This window comes from Engystomops pustulosus, chromosome 11, assembly GCF_040894005.1.
Source record: "Engystomops pustulosus chromosome 11, aEngPut4.maternal, whole genome shotgun sequence".
Taxonomy (NCBI): domain Eukaryota; kingdom Metazoa; phylum Chordata; class Amphibia; order Anura; family Leptodactylidae; genus Engystomops; species Engystomops pustulosus.
In genome coordinates, this window is record NC_092421.1 from 78291359 (window position 1) to 78311722 (window position 20364).

At 46.6% G+C, this 20364-nt stretch overlaps 1 protein-coding gene and 1 long non-coding RNA gene across 4 annotated transcripts in view; both read right to left on the reverse strand.

Annotated features, from left to right (window-relative positions):
* The window catches only part of SLIT1 (slit guidance ligand 1), a 247857-nt gene that overhangs the window by 71835 nt on the left and 155658 nt on the right, over window positions 1–20364 (reverse strand). The window lies entirely within an intron of this gene.
* LOC140105407 (uncharacterized) lies at window positions 11485–13072 on the reverse strand. The gene is made up of 3 exons (XR_011850573.1): window positions 12973–13072; window positions 11975–12045; window positions 11485–11763 (listed from the first exon to the last, which is right to left on the reverse strand). It is a non-coding gene; the product is annotated as an uncharacterized lncRNA (long non-coding RNA).

The window sequence follows — 20364 nt, forward strand, 5'->3', positions numbered from 1 at the left end:
ACATGAACATGATGGTCTCAGCTCAAAGGAAAGACCAGATGAACACCGGATCATTTGCATAGATGGCGAGTCAACCTACAAACGTATTGAGCAACTTTACAGGCATGGGGAGGAACAATATAGGGATAGTTGTATTGCTGTAAAATTGCACTTTTCAAAGATATGTTAGGTTAGTGTGTGTTAGGTTTCCTTTAAATGGCTCAGTAGTCCAGCACATGAACATGCTCTCCATTAAAAGTCTATGGGACGGAAGGAGACATTCATGTGATCGTGGGACGTCCGGGCTATCTGACATTTATCACTTCTCTTCATATAAGTGTTTACACCTTCTTGCCCCTACTTTAAGGCAAACTTTACTAAGACAAACACCAGGCTACTTTTAATGGGAAGCTCATAGATACCCTGTAACAGATCCTGGAATCCTAAATTCCCCCTCGATACTGATAAATTGTGCTTTGCAATATTGTCCTTTGATCCAGGAGTAAATGAGAATGTGCTGTGTATAACAATCGCTGGCTACAATTGCTGGCAGTTTAGTAGCAGTCACATTATCTGAGGATATATAATGTATTCCTGATGGAGACTAATTGAGAAGATACTCATCTACGCAGCTCTCAGTTTCCAGCACAGAAATAGATCAAGAAAAGGAGCTGAATGTTTACAGAGGGAAGGGATGACTTGTGAATGCTTCGTAGATGCGATAAACATTAGCGGAGAAGGGTTTTCGGCTTTGATGTTGCGACGAGTGATGCGAGTCACTTGGGTCTTCATATTAAGACAAACAAAATCCTTCTTTGTTGCGCGGCAGCGGTGAAAATGCCGACTTGTGGCAGCGCGAAACGCGAGGAGCTTGTAAAACAGTCTATTAGTAGAAAAGAGTGCGGCTTCTAACAGGAACGCAACGTGATATGTAAGCTATAGCTGGGAATGTAGCAACAATGCGGAGTACAGCGCAGCCCGGCCATGGGGGGAGGAGGGCAGCGTCACAAGCAGCAACAATGTATACAACATAAACCGAAAGATGAATCGTCCTCAAAGTTCCGTAACCTTGTTTAGACTGACATTTATAGAGGGGCTTATAGATGGAGGCCAGAGTAAGGAGTGGTTACATGATATGGAGGACTTGTCCTGTCCTGCATTGAACAGACATTTCATTGGATTGATTGGGGAGTTTAATAGAAATCTACTATAAAAATCCATCAACCAGGATAAACCAGGGACATTACTCATAGATCCAGGCACCGTGACTGTGGTATCTTCTTATATTTGTTATCCATGGTCTGAATCAGCCAGCCAGAAGGTCTCTGGGTGTGTAGCTTCATAGGCTGTTACACTGTGCAAGAACACGTCCCTATTCCATAAACTTCCGCTGTGGGGTTATGGCAAGACGAGGGAGGGGGAAGTGCTGAGGGAGCAGGGGGGAGGGTGAGACAGTGTAACAGCCTGTGTAGCTACCCCATGGAGGGCCTCGGGTAGAGCCCTTTGTATTCATTAGCATCATTTTAAAAGTTGATTCTAGAAGGAAGGAGGCCACGGATAATACATATAAGAAGATATAACAGTCACAGTGCCTGGATCTATGAGTAAGACACCATTCACACTCGCGTTGCAGATCACGTCAGAGTCTGATCAGAGTGCGATCAGGGTTCGGTCAGTGAAAAACTGACATTTTTCATCAGAGTACAATCAATTTTCAGAGTTTGTTCAGTGTCTTTTCAATGCGTTTTCCATGTGCAGATAACGCGCGAGAAAAGGACTCAGGACTCAGCTCTATCTCTTCTATGGCAATTGATCAGTGAAAAACGCATTGCACTTGCATGCGTCTCAGAGCGCAATGCGTTTTTGATGCGTCTCCATAGACTTGTAGGGAGAGTTTTTCACATGCATGACGAGATTTAAACGCGCATTTAAAAAAAAAGCATTCCAGGCCACGCCTGGCACCACACCACAAGTTGATTCCAGCTTAACATAGAGAAAGTTTCTGGAAGAACAGCTCAATGTCTGTGGGTAACTGCAGCTCAGCTCCTACTGAAGTAAATGGGAGCTGCAGTTACACAACTTGTCCACTATCAAGAGAATGGCGCTGTGCTGTCTGCTACATTGTCTGTTTTGATTCTCATCAATGGAGTTTGATCCCTTCTAATTTGATATTGACGCCCTATACACAAGTCATTAATATCATCAAGATGGAAATTTCCATTTTATTGCCCGACAGCAAGCAAATTAAACATATTACATCCAAATCGCTGGAGGTTCTAGCAGAGGGACACTTTGTAATCAGCAAGGTTTCAAGGGAAAGTTCCCTGAAGAAGAAGAAGAATCCCTTTAACAATGGGCCAAAACCAGGTCCCTGTGCATATTGTATAAGTGCTGCACATTACAGAACCATTGCCATGAGCACCAAGGTACAAGGTAAATGGATCAGAGCTACCAGGTCTGCGGTACCACTGCCTCAGCTGGAAAGTTTGCTGCCTCTATGGGTCATGCTTCCACTTAAGAAATAAATCCCTCGCACTCAGACACAAAGCGTTTCATAAACAAAACCGAAAATTCTTCTGTTTTTTCCATTGCGCAGCGATGTTTAAAAATGCAATGTGTCATGTGAATGTATCCCAGGCTCCAGGAAGGGTCCAGATGGCTGAACACACGCGCAGATCTCATCCAGTCACAATGACTGACAGGTTTTTCGTTTTTTTTTTCCCGCAAAGCAGCAAAAACTCTACATCAACAGCTGCACGTGCGCGGATATTGTGCATGTATTAATAACCGGCATGTTCAGCAGAACTAGACAAGAAATGACTGGATGGAGGGGCTTCAAATCTTCCTTATGAGGCCGCGTTCACACAATGGGGCTTATTCACTAAGGGTCGCGCATCGCACTTTTGTTGGACTGTTGGCGGTTTTTGGGATTTGCGCAGCTTTGACAGGTATTAAACAGGGGTTTGCGCTGGGATTGTGTCGCACGTGATCGGATTTTGGCACAGCTGCGCTGCTTTCATGCGACAGAAATCAGGGGGCGGCCGTCATACGACCCGGCTGATTCGGACTGGAGGATTTAACTTTAAAATTGTGTCACAAGCCAAGCACTTACATACACTGTCGAACCTGAGCGTGGAAGCGACACATGCAGGATATCAGGCACACAATCTTAGTGAATACCGGCACAGTGCATTGTCATCGGACAATGCACTTTCGTGAACTCCGCAGACTGGGTAAGTAAATGTGTTTTCGTTGCACTTTGAAACACATCAGGCAAGAAACACAACCAAAGGTAGGCACTTTAGGTCGAATTTGCATTGTGTTTGCAAAATGCAATGAAAACACATCCAGAATGCAACGTATGAACACGGCCTAGGGGTAAATTCACATGTGGCTTATTTGGTGTGGACATTGCGGCAGCTGTGTGTATGACCCGGGTTACACTGGCAGCACCATGCAGAATTTTGTCTTATTCACACGTAGACGGCCACTGTAGATATTTCTGAGAATAGTGAGTTATATTGTTGGTTAATACGCGAAATATGTGGCCAAATCTGAGTCAAAATCCTTTGTGAATCAGCGTGTATTACACACGGGGTTTACCGCTGTTATATTTTTGTATTGCGAGTTTTGTCCAAGATTCTGTCCCACATGATGTAATTCTACCCTGAGGGGGATAGTAAGTGGTAAGAACTTCTTTCAGACAAATGCATCAAAATATACTCGGACCAGCAAACTTTACTGATAAAAAATGGAATATAATTGAAGCTCATACATAGAAATCATAGAGAGAATGCTCATCCCTAATATCATACAAATGGATTTAGTATCCATTATACACAATAAGGAAATCGTCATAAGTTCTACCTATAACATATACGAGTTGTCATTCTTTGTTCGCTTCTCTTGCAGTTCCAAATACGTCCACTATGTGGCAACAGCAGTCTTCCTAGAGGCGTCTTAACAAAGCCATCATGGATTCAATGATTAGCTGTGAGCTGTATCCACTAGAAAGGTTCCTAGATTTACCTTTCCAGGACTCCTGAAAGCATTCCTTTCATACGAGCCCCCGCCAAAAAAAAGAATAACAAGCCGACGTAATGACATTCTGGGCTCTTGTAGCGGGGACCCCTCTGAGCGCCATAGACTCGGTAGCAACGCTTTGAGACTCTAAGTAAAAAGAAGCTGCAGCGGGACAGAAATCTCCAGCGTGGTTCAGGATTTCCAGTAATTGGTCACAAACAAGACACTTAGTTGTAACAATGGCGCTCATGCCCTCAGCCTCAGAGCCCCGAACACAATCATACAGCAAAACAAAGTATCTAAAGGAAGCGGCAACGAAAAAGCAACACTGCACTTCTAGGTTCTGCTCTGTATTGTAGGACAAAGGCTTAGCATGGACGGCCTGGGCTCAGGATAGGAGATGATGTCATAAAACATCAAACATCTGACGACAACAGGTTATTAATAGTGATTAATTAAAACTAAATGATCATTATTTTTAGAATATGAATAATATAAGTTACGGAAATTGTAAATTCCCAAATGACAGGGGTGTACATACCACAAACAGAGCAGGCAACTTGCTTAGAGGTCCTCGGGGGATGGAGGCGTGGCTATGATTGCTCTGTGCCTTTTGCTATTGGGTGGTAACACCCTGTGCAGGATGCCCCACCCCTGAGGAACTAGGAATAGTCATAAAGCAGTATTGGGTACCAAAATGGGTGAAAGTATCTCTTCCTCTTGCAGTGTGCACCACATATATGCCCTGTTAGTGCATATAAAGTAATTTTTTTGCACTAACATAAAATGAACATAAAATGTAAAAAATTCTCTAATTCTCATTGGTCCAGCGCAGACACTTTGGTAGTCCCCTGCAGGTCCGCACGCAGAGGCTTCGATACGTTTAGTCCACCCAGGGACGTAATTAGGAGAGACAGGGTCCCATAGCAGGCTTCTGAATGGGCCCCCCACCTCCTCAGAAAAGATATATATTTGTATACGTGCGCAATTATACACTTATGTTCACATAGTTATGCACTCATAATACATTTGTGCACTTACACAGATCTGTCCCAGTAGTTGCTAAAGCAAGTGGCAAGAATTAGAGATGAGAGATCCCTAGTCCTGTCGTTCTGCTCCCCTCCCTCCCCCCCCCCCCCACTGTGTACTATGGAAGATGTGCACTGTTATATACATATTATTATATACAATGTGCAGCATAATATGTATATAATGTTGCACAACCTCCACTCTTTAGTGTCCGGTCGGATGCCTGGGCCCCATAGCAGCTGTTATGGCTTCTACTGCTGTAGTTATGCCCCTGACCCATTTCTTCCAGCCCAGAATGAAGTGCTAGGCACAGGTGCAAATGTAGGAAGCAGAGAGGTTGCTGTAAAGGGATAGAACTGATCCGGGTACAGATTTTCCCTGAATACGAGTCTGGATACCCTTATAGGCCGCCTTCCATTACACAGATAGCAGCATTTATATCGTAAGGCGTATATACTCCTGCCGATTCAGAAACAGAAAAGACCATTAACCACACACCCCAATGCAATTACTATGCAGGAGGAGGTGAGGCCGCCCTGGCCGTGCCCCATGAAACCCTGGCGCAGCGCTCCTTCGCTTTCATTTTACCGCACACTCTGCAAATATCTCCTGAAGAGAGGAAATGATGGAATTAGGAAAGAAAAAAAAAGGTCACTGTTGCAGTCTTCCTTCTCTTGTTAATCCCAAATTCACACTTTAACCTGATTGAGACTTGCCTTGTTTGGTCCTTCCTCTCTGTGCTCTGTTTGAGGGGATTAGATTTGGACTCGGCAGGGGGGTAATTGGCAGCCCGGCATCCAGTCCCGCTCTGTGGTTCCATCGCGTCTTCTTGGCAATGCGCCGCTGGACACAAACCTTACGTAGTGGCTTCATGAATGAACAGACGGAGCCTAAAGGTTTCAAGAGCTCTTGTGTCTTTGTGGGTCAAGTCCACCCATACCATTAGTATGGATGGCAAAGCACTTGAAATTGTTTGCTAACCAGGCAAGTCATAGCAAGACGATGGGAAATGGTCTGCAAGGCTTTTATATACAGTAGCGCCTCATCTCCATAGTGATTGCCATAATCAGAGGGCCTGATATGCAACAATGTATATGTATGTATAAGATATAGATAGGGTACAGTATAGAAGACCACAGCTCAATGACTATCTATAGTATTTGTTTATTATGTAGTCTGTATCCTGCCCTGAGATTCCTCATTATTGTGTATAAGTTACTTTTTATAGTCCAATATCATGAATTGTTGCAATTTGTATCAGCAGCCAAGGATGCAGTTTAAAGCATGAGTGGGTGGGGGGTTGGGGGGATAGAGTCTGATTAGAATTGTCCAAAGCATCCAAATGCCGAGTGCCCATCTGATGGGACCCCGAATGATCATAAGAAAAGGGGTCTGCAAGTGCCTAATATTAAATGGAGTACTAATAGGTATGATCGGTCCGGCCTCCATTCAGTTCTATGGGACTTCTGCACAGTGACATAGTGGTTAGAACTACAGCCTTGCAGCGCTGGGGACCTGAGTTCAAGTCCCACCCAGGTCAACATCTGCAAAGAGTTTGCATGTTCTCTCTGTGTTTGTGTGGGTTTCCTCCGTGTCCTCTGGTTTCCTCCCACACTCAAAAACATACTGGTAGGATGATTAGATTGTGAGCCCCATTGGGGACAGGGACTGATGTGACAAGTTCTGTGCAGCACTGAGTAATCTGTGTGCGCTATATAAATAAAGAATTATTGTTATTCTGATATAGCAATGCCCACAGTAATGAATGGAGTACGTGAGCCAGCACTCCATTCTTATGGGGACTTCAGTGGACTTGTGGCAGCACTAAGGGTCCAATAAGTCTGAGATCAGACACTTTTCCCTTTCCATAGGGTCCTTATAAGGAAAATCCCTTGAAGATCACATAAAAGGACATGTAGCTACACAGTATTGAGCCTAGAGGTAAAGCCTATGCACCAGGTCCCCCTTTTTTATACATAACATTACACGGTTTTCTCTTTTGTGAAAACCTGGATTATTACAAGATGAAAGCCGAGTATTACATATCATTTCCAGCGCCGTCTTATAACTCCGGTGGCATTTCTCTGAAGTCTTCCCGAGATGAACTATTGACTGTCACACAGGTTCACAAGTTCTCCAAGAAAAGTCGAAAGAAAATAGAAAGAAAAAAAAAAGCTGAGTTCAATCTCCAGGAAGATGATGTGGCTGCAGGTACACGGCTGTATCTGCATTACTTTACTTTGAAGATTCCCTTTAGAAATAGGAAATAAAAGGCTTTCAGAAAATCTATTTTTGCCTCTTGATATGGAAGTCAGCTGGAGACGGAGGGATACGGTGGGCGAGGACTCAGTGGGCGAGAAATCAATACTCAGGTCAAGCTGAAGATTCGCGAGTTACGGTTCTAAGGAAAAACTTGTGGAACAACAGAGGAGAAGCCGAGGAGAAGCGGAGAACTGATATATATGATAAACCGCCCTCTGTTCTGTTATATATTCCCTTACTATAAAAATAGCTTTTTAAATTGGCTACGACCACTCCTCACGATCAAAACTATACTAAGAATTGGGTCTTTTTGCCGTATTTTATATATTGAATGTGTCAAAAGTGAGATGTGACCCGAGTTGAACACCCAAATTTAAAGGAAACTTACCATCAAAACCCATGCGGATAAACCAGGGACATTACTCATAGATCCATGCACGTGACTGTGGACATCTACTTATATTTGTTATCCATGGCCTCTTTCCTTCTAAAAATGATGCTAATAAGCCGGAAGGGCATTGCCAGAGGCTTCACAGGCTGTTACACTGTGCTGTAGCACATGTAGCCTGTAAAGCTACCACAAGGAGGGGCTCTAGTTACCCAGATAAGGCTTGACAGCTGAAACGTGCGTCGGGGTCAGCGTGGGGCTTATTCGCACTATGGGTGAGGACAATTTGATGCATGTATGCACTTTATGAGTACTTTTCATGTCCTTATGTATCCATTGTCTATTTATTTACTTCTATTTACAATTGCCATTGTGTAAAATATTATATACGGCTTCAGCCCACGCGGTCTAGTGCTGGGGTGGACTCCGCCTGGGCACAGTAGTCCATCTTTTTGTATGTATATACATGCTGTTTTTAGATTTTCTTTACAATAAAATTTATCTACTTTTGAATACTTTTTTGGAACTTTTTTCTGGTTGGTTTGAGTGTTGTTCTCATGTTCCATGGTGAATACATGTATTTGGATTTAAAAATTTCTAGCAAAAACTCTAGGTTTGGTTTGGTTATTTACCCAGATAAATGCAATCTGTATCTGTTACAAGTAAAACGTTTCCTCATTCTATCATATAAAAGATTATGAGCTGGTGCTTGCTGGGTCTTTGCACAGGAGGGCGCCATCTCATACCTACCCAAGTGTCATAGGTCTCCTGTATTTGCCTAATTGTAAATAGTTAGGGTGTAGATCCTAGTGGAGGCCGGATTGTGTGAATGAAGCCTAAGAAAAAGTGAGAGGAGAAACACAGGTATGGGGGATGTATATGCGTCCCCCACAACCGGCAGTGGGCGGTGCGGTGCAGCACAAGTGTGCCGCTCACCTCTGCTTCTTGCTCTCCCCGGCACCGCCGTGTGCCCGCCGTGCTAAGGTACGGCGGGGCACACGTCAGTGTGAATGCAGGTTTTTTAGTTGTGATTTAATGACTTTTTGAGCACATTGGGGTATTTGACGCACTGCTCGAAAAAAGTTGGAAAAAAAAAAATAATACACAAAGTTTGCCGTGTAGCAGTAAACCTGGTTTGTGCCTAATTTGTCTTTGCATTTCTCATTCTTCCAGATGTTTGCACCTGATTTGACATTGCGCAAAGACCATGCGTAAGAAATACTATGAGCTGTGCAAAAATGATATACAGCATGTGCACACACATACATATATGCATCACACACTGCATATACCCAATAACCCAGATGGCGGAGCCACCTGACACTGTGGGCCCCTTAGCAGCTGCTATGGCTGTTATCCCTGTAGTTACACCCCTGGTTATCATAAGAGAGAAAAATGTCAGTGCTTGTATACAGTTAAGGCAGGAAATATCCCGGCTGTCTACACTACTGTCTATCATCAACTTGAGCTTGACCAGAGAGAAGCTTTGAAGATAAAGGTGAAAGGACATGGATTCCCGTGACTCATTTAGGGCAATTTCCTTGGACTTCAGCAAAACTTCTCTCCTTGTTTTCTGCGGTGTCAGTAACAAAGTCCTGCATTATCTGCAGACAGCACATTAGTGTGAATAGGCGCATGTCTTTGACTTGATTAAGTGCTCGATGCTGGATCCTGGAGAAGGAATACCAATCAAGGTGACTCGGCGTGAGATGATACGCCTCGCATTGTCGGGAATCGTCCTCAGGTCAATAGCTTCAAATGACAAGTAGAGCAGATAGCAGCGCGGTGCGGAGCGGCTCCCAGGACATCAGTGAGCGCAGGCTAATGGAAATCAATACCGCAATCAGTGTCTGCATTACCTAAGGACAGACACTATCAGATGAGTTCTGCTCTCGCCGTTCTTCCATTGTTTTGTCCGGAGCTGCCAGGGAACTGATGACAGCGAGCTATTGCTGAGAGGCCTCCAGCGCTCCTCAAGTTACCGTCCCCCAGGATCAACTCTTTTACTTCTAGAACTAAACTCAAATGACTTATTGCAGGGAAATATGATGTTCATTGTCATTGTAACTATGGTAAAGACTTACACAAATGGGATTAACACATGGGAAACATGGGCGGCCGCCGTAGGGCCTTCGCGGACATCCATGGGCAGGACAGATTTCATAGGCTCATTGTGGAATTGTTTGAGTATGACCTGGGAGTGTTATCAGGGCACTTGTATGCTGGATGCTGTATGGCGGTATTATGTAGAGTTGAGGAAGTGATATAATAAAATAGTAACTATCCGCAAGGTCTAAAACAGTAGTCAACAAAACTAAGGTCTGTCTCCTGGATATTGATCTTTCTAAAGAAAATCTACCATCAAAAAATTACTCATCTTACTTCTTGTTATCCATGGCCTTCTTCATCAAGTTTTATTATTATGCTAATGAGCACCGATACAAGTAACAGGGGGGCACAGACACAATGTAACCCCCACTAGATAACATCACAAAAGGGAAACAATAACCACAACGTAGAAAGCATAAAATAACACTTTGTTACAGCAATTAAAACAGATCCATTTAAAAAGACAAAATACACAGAATAAGTTCCCCAATGGTCAAATAACTACAAATACATAATAATTAGATCAGAATAAGCCTGTATAGAGGTACAGAAGGTCAAGTCATTGCACATTACCCAGAGGAATAACAGAGGACAAGGGACACACAATACATATACCAGTATATGCAGACCAAAAGAGGACACCACCAAACACGTGTTTCGCCTTATTATGCTAATGAGCCAGAGGGGCGCTAGGGGTGGTACTAGAGTGGATTCAAGCTGCAGATTCACAGGCTGCTACACTGTGCTGGAGCACTTTCTTCCTCCCACTGTGTGATATTACATCAGGCAAAGGGAAAGTGCTATGAGAGCAGGGGGAAAGGGGAACAGTGTAATAGCCTGGGTGTCTGCAGCATGGAGGGGCTTTGGAAACACCCCCATTCTCATTAGCATTATTTTTACAAATTGATTTTAGAAGGAAAGAGGCCATAGGTAACAAATATAAGAAGATACCACATTCCCGGTGCCTGGATCTATGAGTAACGTCCCTGGTTTATCAGGATGGATTTTGATGGGAGCTTAACTTTAAAGGGAACCTGTCACCAGGAGAGCCATTTTTAGCACTCCCCCAGTCCCCACAGAGCATAGTACATACACTGCGTGAGTGTTTTTGTATTAAAAATTGGTTTTACAGAAAAAAAGATCTGTTATATTGTACCTTTCATTAGCATCTGCTGTGTGACTAGGCAGTTGCCCACTGGGAGGGGCTGGAAAGGAGCAGTTCCTCCCCACCCGTGGGAAACAGCTCCTCCATGTGACCTTTTCAAATATATGAAAACACCCATCACTGGGCTTAGCGACGCCCCCTGCTCCTCTACAGCCAATCCCGAGTGTGGGGAGTTATTCATATATTTGAAAAGGTCACATGTTTCCCAAGGGTGGGGGGGGACTGCTCCTTTCCAGCCACTCCCATTTGGACACTGCCTAGTCACACAGCAGATGCTAATGAAACTTACAATATAACATATCTTTTTTTCAGTAAAACCTATTTTTTATACAAAAACACTTTGGCAGTGTATGTACTATGCTCTGTGGGGACTGGGGGAGTGCTAAAATTGGCTCTCCTGGTGACAGGTTCCCTTTAAATAACTTATTACTGTGTTTGGTTCAGTTCGCACCTGCATCGAAGGGATTCAGTTACAGTCTCTGTAGGAAACTAAGAACGGAAGGTAAACCAAAAAGCCTTCTGTTCCCCATTGACTTTAATACGGAGGGTTATTTTCCAACACGGAAGCATTAAAAGGGAGATTCCTTCAGATCCCAAACAGATAATTCCTTATCGTCCTGGATATGTCTGAGCTCTTGCAATTCTGTCCGCAGTCCAGAGAGATCGATAGGATAAAACCTCGTTACTCATCATTAACTCTGCGTCTACTGGAAATTAAACTTGGTTAGCCGTCATGGAGCTCCCGATGACAAACCTCTCATCCGCCGGCGTGGCCCTGGCCTCATATTAAAACATTAGAAAACTAAAACTACAAAAAAAAAAAAAAAGTGGAAAACTTCTTTCATATTCAGGAGAACGTTTCAATCAAATAAGTGAAACGCGAAAAGCCGCGTCTGTTATGTAGTCACAATTTGTTCTGCTATATTGTACTGTAAGAGACTCTTTAGAAATGTACAATACGGGTCTGAACATGCATTCAGTAGAAGATCTATGAAGTCGCTATTTGTCTGCTCGCTTACATCAGTACAAGGCCGGCGTTCCCACTCACAACACGGCCCGGCGAATCAGCACTCAGCGTTCAGATGTCACCCTATTCGCCGCAATAAAGTATTCACATTGTTAATTTGTAATAGAAATAATACAAAATAATTAAAAGGACTTTCTCCTCTGTTTCCGAATAGATACAAAGAGTCGCTGCTTTCTGTGTCCTGCTGTAGCTCCGCTGCTGTAGGACACGTGAAGGTCCTGAGCACATCATATAAACGGGAGGTGACCCGTCACATTTATCACTATTTCCATTCTCTATCATTTTTTCCTGCTCACTGGTCTAAATCCCAGAGAAAAAAAGGGATTGGGTGAAACATTTTCCCATCTGAGGACCCAGGTTCCCCTACTAAGTGATGAGGATGGAGGTCTACATCTATAGGCATGCCAAGGGAAGCGGCTTGGAGAGTGTGTATGTCATCAAAATCCATCCTGATGGACACTTACTCCTAGATCCAGGCAGCGTGATTGTGGTATCTTCTTATATGTGTTATTCATGGCCTCCTTCCTTCTAAAATCAACTTTTAAAATTATGCTAAAGCATATAAGGGCTCTGGGGGTGTTACCAGGGCCCCTCCATGCTGAAGCTGTTACACTGTTCAAGAGCACTGACCACTCCTACTGTGTGCTAAAATTTCCTCTGCTGCAGTGATATTACAGCAGGCAGAGGGACGGGGAGACAGAGTAACTGCATGTGAAGCTACACTACAGTGAATCTCTGGTAACGCCCCAAGAGCCCTTCTAGTGCATTAGCATAATTTGAAAGTTGATTTTAGAAGGAAGGAGGCCATGGATAACACATATAAGAAGATACGACAGCCACGGTGCCTGGGTCTATGAGGAAGTGTCCCTGGTTCATCAGGATTAATTTTTGATGGTAGATTTCCTTTAAAGGGGTTGTCCACTTTCAGCAAATAATTGATATTGTTTGTGTAATGAAAAGTTTTCCAATGTGCTGAATTGCTATCAATACCTGTTTTCTAGATCTCTGCTTGCTGTCATTGTTTGCTTCCTGTGGATAAACACCAGTCCCTGGCCATGTGATGTCACACAGGTGCATGACTCGTTAGTTCCCCAGCCATGAGCTGTGTGTTATAACGAGCCATGTGCAACATCCCCCACCGGGGCCTAGCCCTTGAGGTGAGGCCTGGAGACAGCCGGGGCCCGCGGTACCGGAGTGGCTGGCGGTTGCGGCCTAAGCACGCTATGGTCACGGTGCTTGGTACGGGGGAACCGGAGGGCTGTCCTACAGCCTGGCAGGTCTCCAGCAGGGTGGTGTTGGCAAGAAAAGATGAGGGAGCGGCTGCTATAGCGGATCTCCCTGGGGCAACCCCTTAATGTCCCGAGTGTGAGTCTCTGGGTGATGGACAGGGTGCCGGTGATGAGGGTAGTTGTAGTAGCAGGGACCAGACGGAGACAGAAGTTGAAGAAAACAACTTACAGTTCGTTTATTGCAACCGGCAGGAACTGCAGAAAACGTGTCTTTAACAGGTGGAGTACTGGAGAGGTATTTGGAGGGAGCCACAGGATGTATTTGACCAGCCTGGATGTAAGAGCAGGCTGGGAGGCAGCTGTGTCCTTAGAGGAGGCTTCAGCTCGGTCCTGGATCTCTTCAGGTATCACCCTTGAAGGTAGGATGATACCCCTTTTCCTCACTACACTAGCTCTAGTCTAATCTTCCACTTCAGGCAGGGGCTAGGCTCTTCCTGCACTGGTCTGGTGTGCTAGAGACTCTGAGCTGCTGCTCAGCTAACTACTCTCTGCTTGTGTCCTACAGACCCAGAGGGCCTGACTAGGACCGGTCTATTCTCCCTTCTGGGAGAGACTGCTCTCTTCTCTCTCTGGGGAGAGACTTCCCTAGAACATTCCTGGCCAGAGGTTTTATTACCTTCCTTTGGTCAGGTGGTGGCTGCTCCTCCAATTACCTCTCAGTGCACAGAGACAGGATGTAACACAGACATTGGTTGACATAATTACATCACAAATTAACATCTGCCTTGCCAGGCAGGATTAACCACTGCAATTTCCCCTTGATCCTATAAGGACCATGTAGTGTAATGTGGTGTTACCTACAGGTGGGACGTATTCGCAAGCACTACCTCGCCATTGCATCGGCGAGGGTGTTGCATACCCCGGGGGCAATTGAAAGAGCCGCCCTCGGCTCGACTACCGATGTTTTGGGGCACAGAGGGGGCTAAGGCACTTCTGGGAAGTGCAGGCTATGTGAGGTGTAGGGACAAACCGCCCATGGTCCTGGAGACAGGCACCTGGGTTGGTGTCGGACTAAGACAAAAACATATAGCTGTATGACAGTTGGTCGCTGACGCCATTAAACCGAACTGTACAGTAGGAAAGGTGTGGTGTCATGTCCTGTAATCCACTCCTTGCACCAAGGCCTGTATATTTGTTGTATCAACGCTTCCTCCCTGGCGGCAATTATATAATGTGTATATCTGCATTGCATTAGCATATGCGACACGAGTACCTCCTGACTGGCATCCTTACCCATGTATGGGTGGCATCCAGGTGCTAACTGTGTAACACCCCCGGTCCCCTTAGGACCCGCAGTTTACGGACTACCCCCATGTGCAAACCTCAGTTTGAGGGATCAGGTAGCGGTCAGTGTTTCACACAAAAAGACGGTCCGACACAGCCACACTACAACCTGAAAAGCCTATGAAAGGGTTAATGCATACTACTGGCATATATTGACAGTGTGCAACAGGTTAGCAAAATCACATTGGCTTAGCAGCCCAATGGGTACACATCTTATAACATAACGTTACAGATAGATAGGCTACTCAGAGTAGCACGGTAGCAAATGTCTCTTTTCCTGAAAAGGAAAGGCATAAAAAGTGCAAACAGAATGTCCGTACCTAAAAAGGAAGGCATTAAGTGCAAAATAATAGTCACTAGCAGTAGCAACTTTTCCCTGGAGTATCTGGCGAAAGTCTCTCAGAAGGTCTCTAGTAACAAAGTCCATCTTCTGGGTACAGCCCTTGATGTGGGGGAAAAGTGCACTGAAGAAGCAAAGGGTCTCCTCTATTTGGAGAGGGACAGAGTCCTTTGAAGAAATCTCTGCTGTGGCAGAGGAAGGGTGCTATCATAGCACATGACAGTGTATAATCTCTTGACTGAGATAAATAAGGGTAAGAGTCTCAGGAAAGTCTCTGGCTCTTTGGGGTAAATGGAGATAAATACACATATATTTACAATGGACAAAGTACCTGGAGAGGGCTACAGCCCTTCAGGGATTAGTCAGTATCGCTGGGTTCAGCAAAGACAGGATCCAGCTCCTGCAGGGAATCCTGTGCATCCTCAGCGGGAGTAGGTACCGGCTGGGGACACCCGGTGGCAGCAGTGGGTACTGCAGGTGCAGCAACATCCTCCGGACCTTCAGGGGGAGGAGCTCTGTCGCCCGGGGTGTCGGCTGTTCCAGCCGGGGGGCTCAACTGAGCCAGGGACCACAGAGGGGTCCAGGAAGAAATAAACAGAGTCCAGCGGCCGTGCCGCGGCTCCTTCCAGCTCCGGTTCTTCCGGGGCCGGGTCATCACCCCATTGGTAACCGGCAAGGGGAGATGCGGGCCTAGATGGAACCTCCGGACAAGGTTCGCTAGCCGGGATGTCTTCTCCCACAGAAGAGCCGCGGGACCTGGCAATGCTCCCGGCAGGGGAACCGGTGGGGGTGGCGCCCTGTATCATGCCCGGCCCGTGGATGGCAATGGGACCCGTACTCACAATTACTGTGGATGGGGCATTCACGTGGGTCACCGCCCGGGGACTTGCAGCCGAGGAGGAAGAGGTGTTCGGAGACTCCGGCCACTCGTCGTCCTCATACCAGTCGTCCTGCGGGAAGTAACGGTCCTCGTCGGAATCGGGGATCCGGATCACGCCAGCCGCCCAGGGTCCTCGAGGTCCTTCCTGCAGGGAGAACTCGATGCACTCTCCCGGCTTCAGGTTGTGCAGGCTCTCCGGCAGATCAGGTCTCTTGACGGACCGGCGGGGTATAAATACTTCCCGTCCGGTGTAGTCCTGGGTGGCGAAGCCATAGCCCTTCCGCTTGTCGAAGAACCGGACCATGCCGGTGGTGCGATTCTTCTCGACCCAAGCTCCAGCTGTAGATCGACCGGCCATGTACCGCTGGGCCTCCTTCTCTCTGCGTCGCTGGTCCGAGACAGCGTCTCGGAGTCGCCGACGGGCGGCCTCACCTCGGCCTTGAGGCTGCGGAGGTTTCGGTGCTGGGGCTCGTGGCTCCGGTTCAGGTTCGGATCTCCTTGGACGACAGGTAGGTGCCGGAACAGGAGCAGGAACCACCGGAGGGTCAGGAACCACGACAGCGGGGCTAGCAGGCCGCGCGGCAGGAGTAGTAGGCCTCGGAGCAGGTGGAGCGGCAACACTAGGCCCCGGCGTTGGCTCAGCAGGAGTCGGGGCCTCCCCACGTGGCGCCTCCACGTGGACCCGCGGTACCGGAATGGTAGCCGGGATAGGGACGAGGAACCGCCCGGGTGGGATTTGGTACTGCGTCACCGTTTGGTAGCATGTCCTGGTGACGAAGGCCCGAGTCAATCCTCGGTGCAGCCGATGTCCAGCGGAGGGTCTTCGGACAGGCTGCGCAGAGACCACCACCATAGTCTCTAGGACCTCGTAAAACTCCGGACGCTCCACAGGAGGGAGAGGCGGAGGACCCCACATGGCGTTGTCCTCTCTGTCCAAAGTCCACTCCAGTTCTGGCGCTTCTCTGAGGCAGGGCAGGAAGTCCGCCTCGAGCCAGTGGGAGGAGTCCGAGTCCTTCCCGCCAAGAGCTGTGGCGGGCTCTAATTTTTCCTGCGCCACAGGAGGCGGGGTTCGCGCGCTTCGCGCGGAGGTGGAGCTTGATGCGTCATCTGGGTTTCCCGCCAGTGAAGGTTTTGGCGGGCTGGAATTATTTGCTGCGCCACAGTTTCTGAGGAAAAAATCTTCGGGCGCGGCAGCGCCGGATGTAGCAGAGCTGGTACAGTTCTTGCCAGGATTAACCTCTGGAGTGCGGGAGCGGCGCTCGACCGCACGTGGCAGCAGTATAACACAGTTCATTCCAGAAACGTACAAGTCCTTAGGCCTAAACCCGGATGGCAGCAGGGTTAGGCAGCACAGTCTTTTAATAAAGGAAAGTCTTTAATGCCGTAACAAGGCACAGAAGTCTATATCCTGTTCGTGACGCCACTTGCAACATCCCCCACCGGGGCCTAGCCCTTGAGGTGAGGCCTGGAGACAGCCGGGGCCCGCGGTACCGGAGTGGCTGGCGGTTGCGGCCTAAGCACGCTATGGTCACGGTGCTTGGTACGGGGGAACCGGAGGGCTGTCCTACAGCCTGGCAGGTCTCCAGCAGGGTGGTGTTGGCAAGAAAAGATGAGGGAGCGGCTGCTATAGCGGATCTCCCTGGGGCAACCCCTTAATGTCCCGAGTGTGAGTCTCTGGGTGATGGACAGGGTGCCGGTGATGAGGGTAGTTGTAGTAGCAGGGACCAGACGGAGACAGAAGTTGAAGAAAACAACTTACAGTTCGTTTATTGCAACCGGCAGGAACTGCAGAAAACGTGTCTTTAACAGGTGGAGTACTGGAGAGGTATTTGGAGGGAGCCACAGGATGTATTTGACCAGCCTGGATGTAAGAGCAGGCTGGGAGGCAGCTGTGTCCTTAGAGGAGGCTTCAGCTCGGTCCTGGATCTCTTCAGGTATCACCCTTGAAGGTAGGATGATACCCCTTTTCCTCACTACACTAGCTCTAGTCTAATCTTCCACTTCAGGCAGGGGCTAGGCTCTTCCTGCACTGGTCTGGTGTGCTAGAGACTCTGAGCTGCTGCTCAGCTAACTACTCTCTGCTTGTGTCCTACAGACCCAGAGGGCCTGACTAGGACCGGTCTATTCTCCCTTCTGGGAGAGACTGCTCTCTTCTCTCTCTGGGGAGAGACTTCCCTAGAACATTCCTGGCCAGAGGTTTTATTACCTTCCTTTGGTCAGGTGGTGGCTGCTCCTCCAATTACCTCTCAGTGCACAGAGACAGGATGTAACACAGACATTGGTTGACATAATTACATCACAAATTAACATCTGCCTTGCCAGGCAGGATTAACCACTGCAATTTCCCCTTGATCCTATAAGGACCATGTAGTGTAATGTGGTGTTACCTACAGGTGGGACGTATTCGCAAGCACTACCTCGCCATTGCATCGGCGAGGGTGTTGCACATGCACCTGTGGGACATCACATGAACAGGAATATAACGAGTCGTGCACCTGTGTGACACCACATCAGAGGGATATAACCAGCCGTGCACCTGTGTGACATCACATGACCAATGTCTAGTGTTTAACCACAGGAAGTAAACAATGAAGAGAGGAATTAAAGTAAATTGTAGAACTGTATAAAAACAATGCAGTATTAATTATTTCCTGAAAGTGGACAACCCCTTTAATATTATATGCTCTGATCAATGCACAGAAATGAAAACTCCCAGAATGCCCTCACATTGAAATTGCACAACGGCTGATAGGGGGAGATTTATCCCCCTGAAAATCCCACCCCATGGACTGACATCAATTCTTGTAATGCTTTCCTTGTTTCCTAATACTCACATACGTTTGTGCAGGTGGGGGAGGGAGGTGTAGTGAATAACAGAGACCCCCCCCCCCCCTCTAGATCCACCTCCACGGTGGGATAAGACACAACATAGACTACACAAGTGTGAATGAAGCATTGCCAGGTCTCCGCTCCTACAAGTCATGACCCCGCGGGATGACATTATTTTCTTTAACTTGTGCAGGAGGGTTACTGAATATTTGATTTGCGGCCGGGGCACAGCCGCTGGATTCGCCTGTAACAAGATCCAGTGGAGGAGATTAGGGTTTAAAAAACAAACCTGAGAGATTCCTAATTCCTAAAGAAAGGAGAAGCTTTATAGCCGACAGATAAGAAGCAGATATGTTACATGTATAAGGTCCGGACCACACACAACTGTATGAGAGGAGGCGACTCTTAAATTAATAGAGTTATTTGTGTCTCCATCCCGGTGCCCCCTGAGGGATCTCCAGGGGAGGAAGGTGAATTATCCAAAGTCACCAGTAAGACTGCGCCAATGTAGAATAACAATACATACTGCGGGATTTATAGGTTGGACGGTTTTCTCGACTTTATCTACTATGATATGGAAACAACATAGAGCTTTCTTGCCCCATTAATCCCCTAAAAGAAATGTTCATAGTTTTGCTGTATATTTTTGTGCCGCTGCTTTCCTGGCACACTCCAGGGATTGTATACGATGTCGTACACCGGCGGGAGGATCACTATTCTGATAATAGGAACAATCAAGCAATGACGGTAGAACTGAGCATGTGTGTCCACCAGCATTCAGCTGAGAAGGTGGACGTGCACACTGCTATACACTCTGAACACCAGGTGGCGCTGTTATATGCAAGTCTATGCAATAACACTTGTGAATGTAGGTAGCTCAACTGGTCTAAGGACTGACACTAATGTTTACCATATGATCATAATTTTTTTTCCATCTGATCTGGAAAGCATTTCCGATCAAATAATATACAAAGAACGAAGGTATAAGAGGGATTATAACGGCAGATTCTGGGTAGATATTGTATACACAGCCCTGTATGTGATAGACACTATCCATCAGCTACCATGGGCCCAGCTGCAGGGACTACCTGTGTATTATGTCTTAATCCTCCTCTCCAGCCCATCCATTAATCTCCATGAACATAAATCAAGGTCGGAGAGAGGGTCACAGGTGACTCCATGTGAACAGCCCAAGCCCGGAGCAGGCTGGATCTGTGTCCTATAATTGTCTTTACAGAGGAACTCGATACAGATGCATTACATAGAGTTACATGGGGTTGGTATTTATGGTCATGTTTAACATGGGACTGTGCTATCCATCATACACCCGATACATGGTATCATAAAATATGTTCTGTCCAACCACCCCCTCCCATGAATGGAAACTAAAACTGCCCTTCAAATGGTGGCGGCTAAATCACAAAGTCATTGTGTCACCCACAAGAAGTAGTCACAAAAGAAAAGTGAAAGGAAATGCAGGAATAGATGCACTTTTTTTTTTTTTACAAATGTTTTAAATAGTCGGTAACTTTTCCCCAAACTTCATATAAATCAGTAGTACAAGTAACTCCATGATACAGTGTATCTCATCATAGAGGTGAGATCCGCCCATTTCTTCACTTTGGCTCTTATCTTCTGCCCTGCTTTCGTCCTAATTTGTTATTCACTATGAAACCTCTGCTGAATTGCATCTTACTAGCAAAACGGACAGAATCTCAGAGACGAGCCAGATTACATAGTCTATAAAGAGGAAAGAGGTA